The sequence below is a fragment of the Bombus affinis genome, chromosome 3 (assembly GCF_024516045.1).
Source record: "Bombus affinis isolate iyBomAffi1 chromosome 3, iyBomAffi1.2, whole genome shotgun sequence".
Classification (NCBI taxonomy): domain Eukaryota; kingdom Metazoa; phylum Arthropoda; class Insecta; order Hymenoptera; family Apidae; genus Bombus; species Bombus affinis.
The window spans coordinates 13,724,228-13,735,242 of NC_066346.1; the positions used below are offsets into that span (position 1 = coordinate 13,724,228).

The 11,015-nt window shown below is 31.5% G+C and overlaps 1 long non-coding RNA gene across 3 annotated transcripts; it reads right to left on the reverse strand.

The window, feature by feature from the left end:
- Positions 1 to 204: 204 nt before the first annotated feature.
- LOC126914848 (uncharacterized) lies at positions 205 to 4,880 on the reverse strand. 3 transcript variants are annotated; one of them, XR_007709866.1, is made up of 6 exons: positions 3,784 to 4,067; positions 3,606 to 3,655; positions 3,121 to 3,252; positions 2,830 to 3,038; positions 2,441 to 2,751; positions 205 to 324 (listed from the first exon to the last, which is right to left on the reverse strand). It is a non-coding gene; the product is annotated as an uncharacterized LOC126914848 (long non-coding RNA). The 3 variants fall into 3 exon arrangements; XR_007709867.1 differs by lacking the exon at positions 205 to 324 and adding an exon at positions 4,785 to 4,880 and having other exon boundaries at positions 937 to 2,751; positions 3,784 to 4,617; XR_007709865.1 differs by lacking the exons at positions 205 to 324; positions 3,606 to 3,655 and having other exon boundaries at positions 937 to 2,751; positions 3,784 to 4,062.
- Between the last annotated feature and the right edge of the window lie 6,135 nt (positions 4,881 to 11,015).

Here is an 11,015-nt window from a genome sequence, read left to right on the forward strand (position 1 = left end):
AGAAAAAATTCCATTGATGTTGTCTATGAATGCTTATGCATCCAGCGAAGTCTGTGATTATTTTCTTTATCTGGAAACATACGTTATAGTTTTGAAGTTATAGTTTTACATTATTTGTTCACAATCGTTATAAAAAGACCGGAAATGTATTCAGGTCACGCACATGCTTTACTGCTTTATACGTACTATCGATGTTAAAAAACAACTCGTACCGAAAGGATTAATATAATTTTTATTTAAATTTTTTGTTTCGTATTCATAGACGAAAACTGTTGTGTTGTTTGTCCGCAAATATGTAAAACGATTCCATTATATTATAAAGTTCTGAAAATCGATAGTTTTCGTTATACATTTCGTTAGTTAAAATAGTTAAATGACTTTCCAGAAACAAATCATGCTTCATGGACATTTTGAGCTTAGTTAGCGTAAAAATTAAACCTTGTTCTGTAATTAGTTGTTACATGAAATTAAATGGATTTCAAGTAGCTGGTATGTAAATGATACTTAAACTAACATGTAATGCTTAAATCGTAAAATAAATATACATGTAAAATCAGTTAAATTTAGGGAATCAATATCGATAAACGCGAAGCTATAAATAACATCTTTAAGTCAAAGATTATTTGAAAGAATTTCAATTTCACTTCAAACTTGAAAGGATATTTCAGATCAAGTAAATAACAAATTTATACCGGTATAGTGATCGCATGTTTCTTGAATTCAAACAATTTGTGTAATCGGTACGAGAATGTATGCAATATGGGATATTAAAGAGAATCGCATTAGGCATTATTGCACCATGTACGTCATAAATCGTCGATGAAAGCTCTGAAGCGGGCAAAAGAGTTTATAGCTTCGATAAATAAACTGTTCTTTGTAAATGATAGGTTAAAAAGTAGGTAATCAGCATTAATATCAATTGGATATTCCATCGAATAATTTTAAGGATCTTTGTATTATAACATATCCTTTAGATAAAAGATAATTGTTAGTTTTATAACGAAGAATCCACAAGTGTTTCTACAGTAACAAAGTAATTAACGTTTCCTTAAGGGACTAATTCTTGTTACAGATTTCTTTCACCTTCATCTTTGAAACTATTCATAAATTATATTTATATCTTTCAAAAAATCACATCCTAATCCTTAATAATGCTCACAGTTTTGTAGTATTTAATATCTTTTGATTTATTCGAGATTTCTTCAAATCTAATACAGAATTCAAAATGTTTCACGTATTTATTATAGTCTATAGATTATGCTTACAGACTTGGTTCATGTATGTACGTATGTGTATTATACATTATTGTATTTAAGAATTTATATGATCGTCCCATGAAATACCTCTAGTCTGTAGGAAACAGTCTGTTGCTACTATGGTTTAGATGAAAGAATATTATGACATGTCGTTTAACTGTGTGATACCATCTATTAATGTACCAACGATGACTTTAATGACGGTCTAATAGATATTGCGCTACAACTTTGATCGACGTGACTTATTTCTATGATGCACTTCGACAAGCTGATTTCAGCCAAATCAAGTCAAACGAAGTTTCTTGTGTTTAATATTCATATAAACTTACTATGCATGTACGTAGTTTGTTTCAATAGCATCTACGTAGTTTAAGAAACTAGTTGATGACGTTGTTTCAATAACACAATCATAGTGGTTTTTAGAATAATCATGATTCGAACGCAGACTATTAGGGGATGATATGTTTTAAGAACAAAAATTATAGTTTTCCCTTCTAAAACATGAGATTGAGATTGAAATAATTTTGAAAGAAGAGCAAAATAATTTTAATTCTTTAACCATTTAACTCTACCTTAATAACAAAATACAAGAACGTGTTAAGTATACATTATTACTAATTTAATTATTTATATCACTAATAAACAATATTCTTAATTCGCAATTCTTATATTATTTAACTATACTATTAATGAAATGATTTTATATAACTTGCAATTCAATGGAATAAAAACATGAATGAAATATTTAAACATACCTACGTACATAGATTTCCAATAATTTTAAGTAACTTTATGAATTAACACGTTATAATATATTTTGCATATATATACGGTATATATCTGTTACATTTATCAAAAATGATTCTTGTTCAATTACATTCGCCACTTATATCGCGGAAGCGTAAAATTATTTCAAACAATATGAAAATAATTTATCGTGAAAAATATTTTACGTATTGTTTCTCGTTTTTATCGTAAATTAAGCACGTTCCCATTTCTTGCCATAAGAAATAATGGATAATCGATAACAACAGCGTAACGAAAGTAAAAATTATTGTTCATTCACGTTTTGAACGTAATTTTATCAGCTGTACTTTTTCAGCTACTTTGATTTTACTTAATTTCAAAGAACATATTTAAATAATAGCTGGCTTAACGTATAAAATATAACGTCGAAACATTACCGCGACTGTCTTGAACAGATTTCCGCCTGTAGATGACTTTAAACGTTTCCGTATCTCGTAATTTGCGAGAAACGAATCTCACATACATTTCTACGAGACCTTGCTCTGTCCATCTTGCAGTTCCTTCCTTGATTGACTTTCAAATTTCCCCCTGGATTCTAGGCTGTTTCTGTCATATAGAGTGAGGAGTTCGCTGGCCCTCGAAGCAAAGAGACAAGCACATAGAAAGTCTGCCTTTGGGGTTGGAAGTAAGTATAATTTACGATACGATGATCTAATCCCTTCATCACGCTTGGAATATACATGGTTGCCTGTAAAAGGACGCAGTTTTATATTCAGCAAGTTGCAAAGAAAAGATCTATGTTATTTTGTGATCTTATAGTACTCACTCGAGAGAAAAGGAAATTTTAATCAACGTTATATAATATTGATGAAATCCAATTGCTGGGTCAAGAAGAAGAGAAAAATATCCTTCGCCATTGATAAGAAATATTTGACTTTCTGTTTTAATATACTGCGGGCACGAGAAAATATTTGCGCGTGTCCATATTTTCCAATGAACCGTTTTCCTATCAGCTTTTATATTTCAAATCAAATCCTTATAATCGTATGAAAGTACCACTAAATAATACCAAGTTTAATACGTGTATCATGTATTTATATTCATATTATTTAAATACCTTTCGTAGTCACTGTATAACTGCCATCTGTGGATAATACATAATTCTCTATTTATTCCTTCTGTAGCCGATATTCCACGACATGCATTATTTATTGATTTGTACGTGTGTCCACAATAGGTAGATTTCTCTCTATGTATATTCATAAAAAAAATTCGTTGAATTCAAATCAGATGATGGAGGAGATTATTTTATTGGACACGTTTATTCTATCTATTCTATCGAGGGTTCGATTTAAACGTTCGATTTAAATGTTAAATAAAAAGTACGGTATATCAAATAAATAGGATTAATTTTTGGATCTACGCTTATCAGATATTTTATACTTCTCTCATTAAACATGTACTACAAATTTACGAAGTTTTAGATTACTTCCTTGTAACATTCTCTCTCTCTCTCTCTCTCTCTCTCTATATATATATATATATATATATATATATATATATATATATATATATATATATATATAATATACAAATATGTACATATATGTAAGATAGTAATCCGGGGATAATTCAGGGATCTATTCTGTAGTCTGAAAATCGAGTTTTTATTATGGAGTAAATAATAAAATACAAAAATAAACAACAATTAATATGCGTCTATAACAACAAATAATAATTATATAAACGGGAAATAAAAAGTCTTTAGTACAATGTTTACCTGAAAATCGAGAATCGATTTTCAACGTCCTGAGCTACCGATCTTTCTTCTTCAGTCTTTAAAATTTTAAATAACTATTCTGTAACCTTGTCTGTCTCTAATGTAACTCTCTGTCCGTCCGTTCGCGAAAAATTTGCTTCTTAAAATGGTCGTCCATAAAACAAAAGAAGGTCTGTCCGTGAAACACAGCCTGTCGTGCTACCCGTAAAACAAAAAGAATCCCTATCCTACATGAACTCTAGGGAGTTTACACCGCCCCTCGAATGGGGAGTGAAACAGATTCCCTTCAGATCCCCGATTACCGTTATCCACTTCATATATGGAGTTTGAAATCCTTCTTAGAATGATGAAAGGTCCTTTCCTAATTTCTTCCAGCTTATTTCTATTCATTTTTTTTCCGTTATGAATGAAGACCATATCACCGATTTTAAATTCGTGTTCTCTTCTTTTTTTTATCGTATTTTTGTTTGTTGATTTCGAAATTTCTTGTTGAGTTTTTGAATGCTTCTTCTCTGTCTCTTTTTAGGTTTATCTTATTCACCATTATTTCCTTAGGGACGATTTCAATCATTTTTCCATTCAGTAAATGATTTGGGGCAAACCCCGTTACACTGTGTCTGGTGTTATTGTTTTCTTCTACGCTTTCTTCTGTGATTTTTGTCCAGTTTCTCTTATTTTTGTCTGAATTACATCTGATCCTGTTTACTAATGTTTGATTTACCCTTTTGTTCAGTCCATTGGAGGATGGGCAGTCTGTCGAGGTGAAAATTAATTTAATGTTCCTTTTCCTCCTATACTCTTGAATTTCTTTGGATGTCATTACTGGGTATCGGTCTGCAAGGATAATTTTTATGGAATCAGTTTCTCCTGTCGAGTCTATAAGTTTTATGATATCTTCTGTGTGTTGTGTTTTCGATGTGGACATAAAAACAGCCCTTGAAAAATGATCGATGAGTATGTGCATGTATTTCTTTGGTGAGTTGTTATTGGGTGAAATCGACCTGGGAAATTCAGTGCTTCATAAATCACACAAGGTTGTTTCTTGGGCAGTGGCTCTGGCTTTCTATCCAATCTTGCGTTACTCCCTTGTGTTTTTCTTCCCTTCGTCTGATATTGCCCCAAGAATCCGATTAACTCATTTGTTGATTGTACTGTTTCTTTATCCATTTTATCTTGAATGTGTATGGGTAATCCAATAACAATTAGATTTATCCCTGTCTCTTCAGAAGTCTTCCTCCTTACTTCCAATATTAATCATTCCTTTTTTATGGCATATTCAGTGAATGAACCTGAAATGTATTTAAAGTTATAAGTGTATCGTACTGCAGACCAACCTTTATTGCCAGAAGCTTTTTGAACTGCCACCTTCCAATTTTCCCAGTTGTATTCTTCATCCTTCAGCAGATTTGCTTGGTACATATTCTGATGCTGTTTTTCCCAAATATTTCTTCAAATTCTTGATCCTTTTTTCATCAGTTTGGATTTCGTATTTTTCGTATTCGGTTTCATACTCATATTAGAGTATGGAAGGGATGCGTATGTGAAATATGAATATTTCATACTCCAATCTGTGGCTTTTTGCGTTCCATCAAATTGTTTTATGACAAAGTCTGTGCCTTCTCTCTCATGCATGTTTTGTTTCTGGAAGATCTCTAATAATGTTTCTGTTTGAAGATTGGGCTTTTCGATTTCGGTCTTTATCTTCCTTGTGGGGATGATCTCCGATTCTTCTAAGTAAATATCTCGAAACACGAAGTTTAAACTTGTACCGATGTATGACGCTGCCGTTGCGTCATCCATCGTGAGTGCAATGTTTCTGTAATGGCTTACCTTGGTTAAGCTGTTTGCGGCTTTCTTCACTATCGATAAACTGAATAATCGCGGACGATGATCTCTTGCTTGATATTCTGGAGGAAAGACATCACATACTTCATCTTCTGGTTTTCTTATGGATTCTTATGCATTCTATTTTCTCCCCCTTGCGTTCTCGTTCATGGCGATACTTAGCTTCACTTCTAACAGCATGGCGTAGTGAAAATCGATTTGTAAGATCGTAATTTGGTGATAATTCAGGGATCGATTCTGTAGTATGAAAATCGAGTTTTTATTATGAAGTAAATAATAAAATACAAAAATAAACGACAATTAATATGCGTTTATAACAATAAATAACAATAATTATATAAACGGGAAATAACAAGTCTTTAGTACAATGTTTACCTGAAAATTGAGAATCGATTTTCAACGTCCTGAGCTACCGATCTTTCTTCTTCAGTCTTTAAAATCTTAAATAACTATTCCGTAACCTTGTTTGTCTCTGATGTAACTCTCTGTCCGTCCGTTCGGGAAAAACGTGCTTCTTAAAATGGTCGTCCGTAAAACAAGGGAAGATCGGTCTGTCCGTGAAACACAGCCTGTCGTGCTACCCGCGAAACAAAAAGAATCCCTATCCTACATGAAATCTAGGGAGCTTGCATATATATATGTATCCTTTTAAAATTCTAACAAATTATACAGATTCATAAAAATATAGTTAAAGACTTTGTAATATAGTGGTTTTTAAATACACATATATAATTTTTAAATAAATGTTAAATTTCTTCCGACTATTCGTATCACATTACGATTATGCTCTTTTAGTTCTATAGCTTACGAAGTTAGTTTAGAAGTCGAGGCTTACCTCACAGGCTTACACAAAAGTATTGGTTGAAGTTTTCCTATCAAAAAAAAAAAGTAAAAAAAAGGAAAAAGTTGTAATCGCTTTAATCCGCAGGTTGTAGTTAACACGTTTGTGTTTCGATTTAAAAGTTAATTCAATTAATCCATAATATCGAAATGTTGCTAACTGTTATTTTATATTTATTTTATATTATTTGATATTCAATCGTTTGATGAATACCATAGATATCTGATATTTAATCATTTAGATGAATTTCATAGATATGTAATATTTAATCGTTAGATGCGTTCCATCAAAGTTTAATATTCATCTGCCCACGTTCTCTAAGGGAAGATTTGATATAAAATAATTTTCATAACGTTTTAAGACATTTATAAAATGATTACGTAACACTTTATGTTAATTTGGAAATTTAAATAAATTAGAGAATTATCAACACCATTCGTTGTTATAACGATGCTTAATAACTCGGAATACATAGCTTTCAAGTAATCGGATAAAATTTATCATGCTGCTAAAGTAAAAGTATGATTTATACATGGTAAAATCTCCTTTGTAAGTAGTGTGATGCTCGCAATGTCAGGCACACGAAGTATACGCGCATATTATATCACGTAATTTCAGCTTTATTCCATCTCTTAATCGCTTGGTTTGAAGAAGCCGTAAGTAACAAGCGAAGCCATAGCGTAAAATAGTTTTATTAAACTTGTAAACAGATATAAGAAATATAGTCGTAGTATCCAACTGCAAGTTCAAATGCGAAAAATAACGTTCGGGAAAATTTGTGACATGGTGAGAAATTTTATACTCATATCCTAAATTGATAACATATATATTATTTGTAGAAAATTATATTTATTTGTATATATGTAAACATAATATCTATTAATGAAAAAGTTAATTAAGAAATATCCTATTATTATTACTATTCGTATCTATTATTTTTCATTTAATAAAAAACTAGTGTACACCAACTCATGTTCATTCTACTGATCTTATTTTTACGGTTCGAAATATATATATCGAATTTCGATTTTCCATCGTGTTTCGCTTATGATTCATAAATATTAATTAGCATGCGATTAATTGGTGTTATAATTCAGAATGTTCGATATTCATTTACATTTATATTACTTTCACGTTATAGTTCAATATTTAACGTTGGTTAAATATTTTATTATTTGAAAGACTTGTGTCTATACTTCATATGCGACAAAAATTGAGAATTATTCACGTTTTTTAATTTAACGATCCTACTTTTATTTCAATTATATCTCGATTCTTAAACTTTCATTTATTCGCGTCAAAATTAAATCCTAAGCTTCAATCCTACGCTTCCCTATGTAAAAACCTTTTAATCCTTATTTTTCGAATAGTTTGCGAGAATTGATATTCGCGCAAGAATTAACGCCACTCAAGTACTAATTGATTCCATCTCCAGAGCGCTTAAGTGACATTCGATTGTCGCTTGAGTAGTTCTTATCCTCGCTGTAAAATACGACAGAATTTCGATTCCTCGATCATTAATTACATTATGAGACTACTTTCTCACGCTTTTCCATTCCACGCCGTGATTCCGCTCGCCTAACTACTCTTTCGTTATAGCGCCGATCAGACTTTCAACAAGCTCACGATTAATCTCGATAATGAAATTTCCATCACTATCGCAATAAAAAAGATTATTCTACGTTAAGCTATATCTTCTTTTTTTAATTGACAGAATGCATCGATACGTTGATCGCCACGTGAATTTTATAGATTTTGGCCAATAGATCGAATAGAAACACAGAGTGTGATTCTACGTGAAAAATAAGAAAGATAGGAAAAACACCTGGTATGATTTATTACAATTAATTTTTTTTCATCCGAGGATCGAAATTGAGGATTTAACCGGTGTACTTAAATTTTTACAAATTTTATTCCACATTTTCCACTCGGTTTTTCACGTAGAATCAGTAATTGCTCGCTTCTGCCGCAATATTTTTCAGCCCATTTACATTATTAAAAGAAACATTTTACTTTTCCAAGGTATTGTATTACATTCGCGCACTCTTCTCCGACAACGTTACCTAATTCCTTCATATCGTCGGAAATTCCTTGGTCCGTGAGATTTAGCCTATTTTAGCGATCCTGGAAAATTCAATGAATAACAGTCGATTCGATCGATATGAGGAATTTTAAAATTCGTTCCTCGGTATTCGTGTAATTTCATTATTCGCGTTTCATTCGTTGGAAACTTGCGTTAATTTGTTCGCCAACTGGAAGTTACATAAGTCTGTCGATTTTTGTTTCCACGAACTGTTAGAATAGGATAAAATTTTGTTGCCATAAATTGTATTTAACGCGGAGTTATCAACCACGAGCTATTGTATAAAGCTTATTACTTATTGTATAGAACTTTTACTATATTGTAGTATCGGAAAAAGGATGGGATTAGGATAATTTAGGTTTGTAAAATTCTCCTAATACTATTTATTAAGATAAATAAAAATAACAAGGATTAATTGGACAGAGAACGATAAATGTTCAACTTGAACTAAAACACAAAAGTCTTATTCCGCTCAAATCACTCTCTATAACTCTCGTCTTCGGCATCCGCACTCGCACGCTCTCGATTCTCAACCCATACTGCACGCCTTTTGCATTCGTTCTCGCCTGCGTCTTAACTAACATTGTCTTTAGCGTCTCTTTTGTTTTTTCCCCGCCCTATAGCGCACGTGTCACGAAAACGCTCGTGGCCAGGGTCACGTAGGCCTTTTCGACGAAACTGTTCAGTTGAAAAGATCGACGATACATTGTTGTACCCAACGATACCGCGGTTCTCGCAACATTGTATACGGTTCGGCCGATATCTTAGGCCTTTTGTCCACGATACTACAATATCGTAGATCAATAACGTACTAAGATTATGAAAAATAATTTCACGTGGCTGAGATACGACGGAGATTCGGAAGATTTTGGAGATTTATGCTCGTAATATTAAGACTTCTGTACGCGACTCGAATATTTATGTATTCTCCTTCAATATCCTTAATCCCTTCGATATGACGTATAAAATTTACAAATTGCCATTTTAACACAATTCAAATATAGTTCACGTGGACTACACGCGAACGATGTGGTTTCGAATTTATTAACTAAGCGTTATACGTTCCTCAATGTGGACATTACTTATGTACATGGAATGTACGATTATAGTTAGAAACGTGGCTGAAAATACAGATTTGTTAATGCTATAAGTTACAGTTGCACAATGATGAGTCATAGCAGAAGAGATTACCATAACTTCGAATATAACTTTTATCGTTACAATTCTATGTTAACGTTGTATTTGCATCTGACAGTTTGTTGAATTGCGTAATATCACGAAGATGGCGAACTAAGTTTAACTTGGTTTAAGAATATAAGTTTAACGATAAGTGAAATCTACCAGTTTCTTCTCTTTTTTCTTCTTTTTTTCTTTTTATTTTGCTTATTTCCTTATTTCGTGAGTTTCGTATAATTCTCATCTATCCAGGAATAATTTAAATGTAGAAAACAATTCAACGAAATGTGAAATATACGTTTGTTTCATGTGCGATTAAAAAATTGCATCCGACGAATTTAATATATCAATTAATAAGTATTATATTTGTTTGGAATGTTATTTCTGCAAAATTGTTTAGAATTGTTCTTTGGATATTTAATAATACGTATCTTGTAAGTTAACGAAGATACTCGCGATTTGTTGTTGTTTTTTTTTTTTTTTTATTCATTAATGTAACTTTTACATACTGCTGTGTCCGCTAAAATAAATTCAGATATTATGGAGGTTTCAAATACGTAACGAGAAGAAGATATTGTGCCTGGAAAATAGTAGTAAATGTTGAATATGTCGATGTTAAAACGTCTTTAATATATTCGGTATAATTATATCGAATTTAATTTATTTTCAAATTACATTATTATTTAATGCTCGCGATTAACAACCATTTCCAATTACATATTTAATGATGCATCTATTATCAGAACTTATTAAAACATCGCATCTCATCGAAGATCACGTTATTCTGTGATTGTTTCGTACTCGCTACGTTTTATGTACGTACACGTAATGAGAATTAAAATTTATCGAAGGAGGAGCTGCGGTCTGCGAATAATTTTTTAACAAAAGCGAAAAAAAGAATTGTGTTAAATCTAACTAAGTATCTCTGTCTGTTGTTACAAATATTACGTTAAAATTGTGTACGAGACGAATAAATCGTAGAGAAATGGGAAATCGAAGAGGCAATTATGGCATAGAAATTAACAGGAAAAAATAATCTTATCTGTTAATTTTTATAGGATAGTTTGCTTTTTAATTTTTATCTATAGGCATAAGAGTAACCATTAGAAATACTTATAGAAATTTAATGGAATTTTCTGTTAAAATTACATCTACCTTGATTGAAGGAAATTTTAATTAATTTCATTCTTAAAACTCAACGAATCAAAGCAAATGCTTAACATTCGTCATACATTAATTGAATTCGCTAAAATTGATGTACCAAATACATTTCACCATGATGAAAAT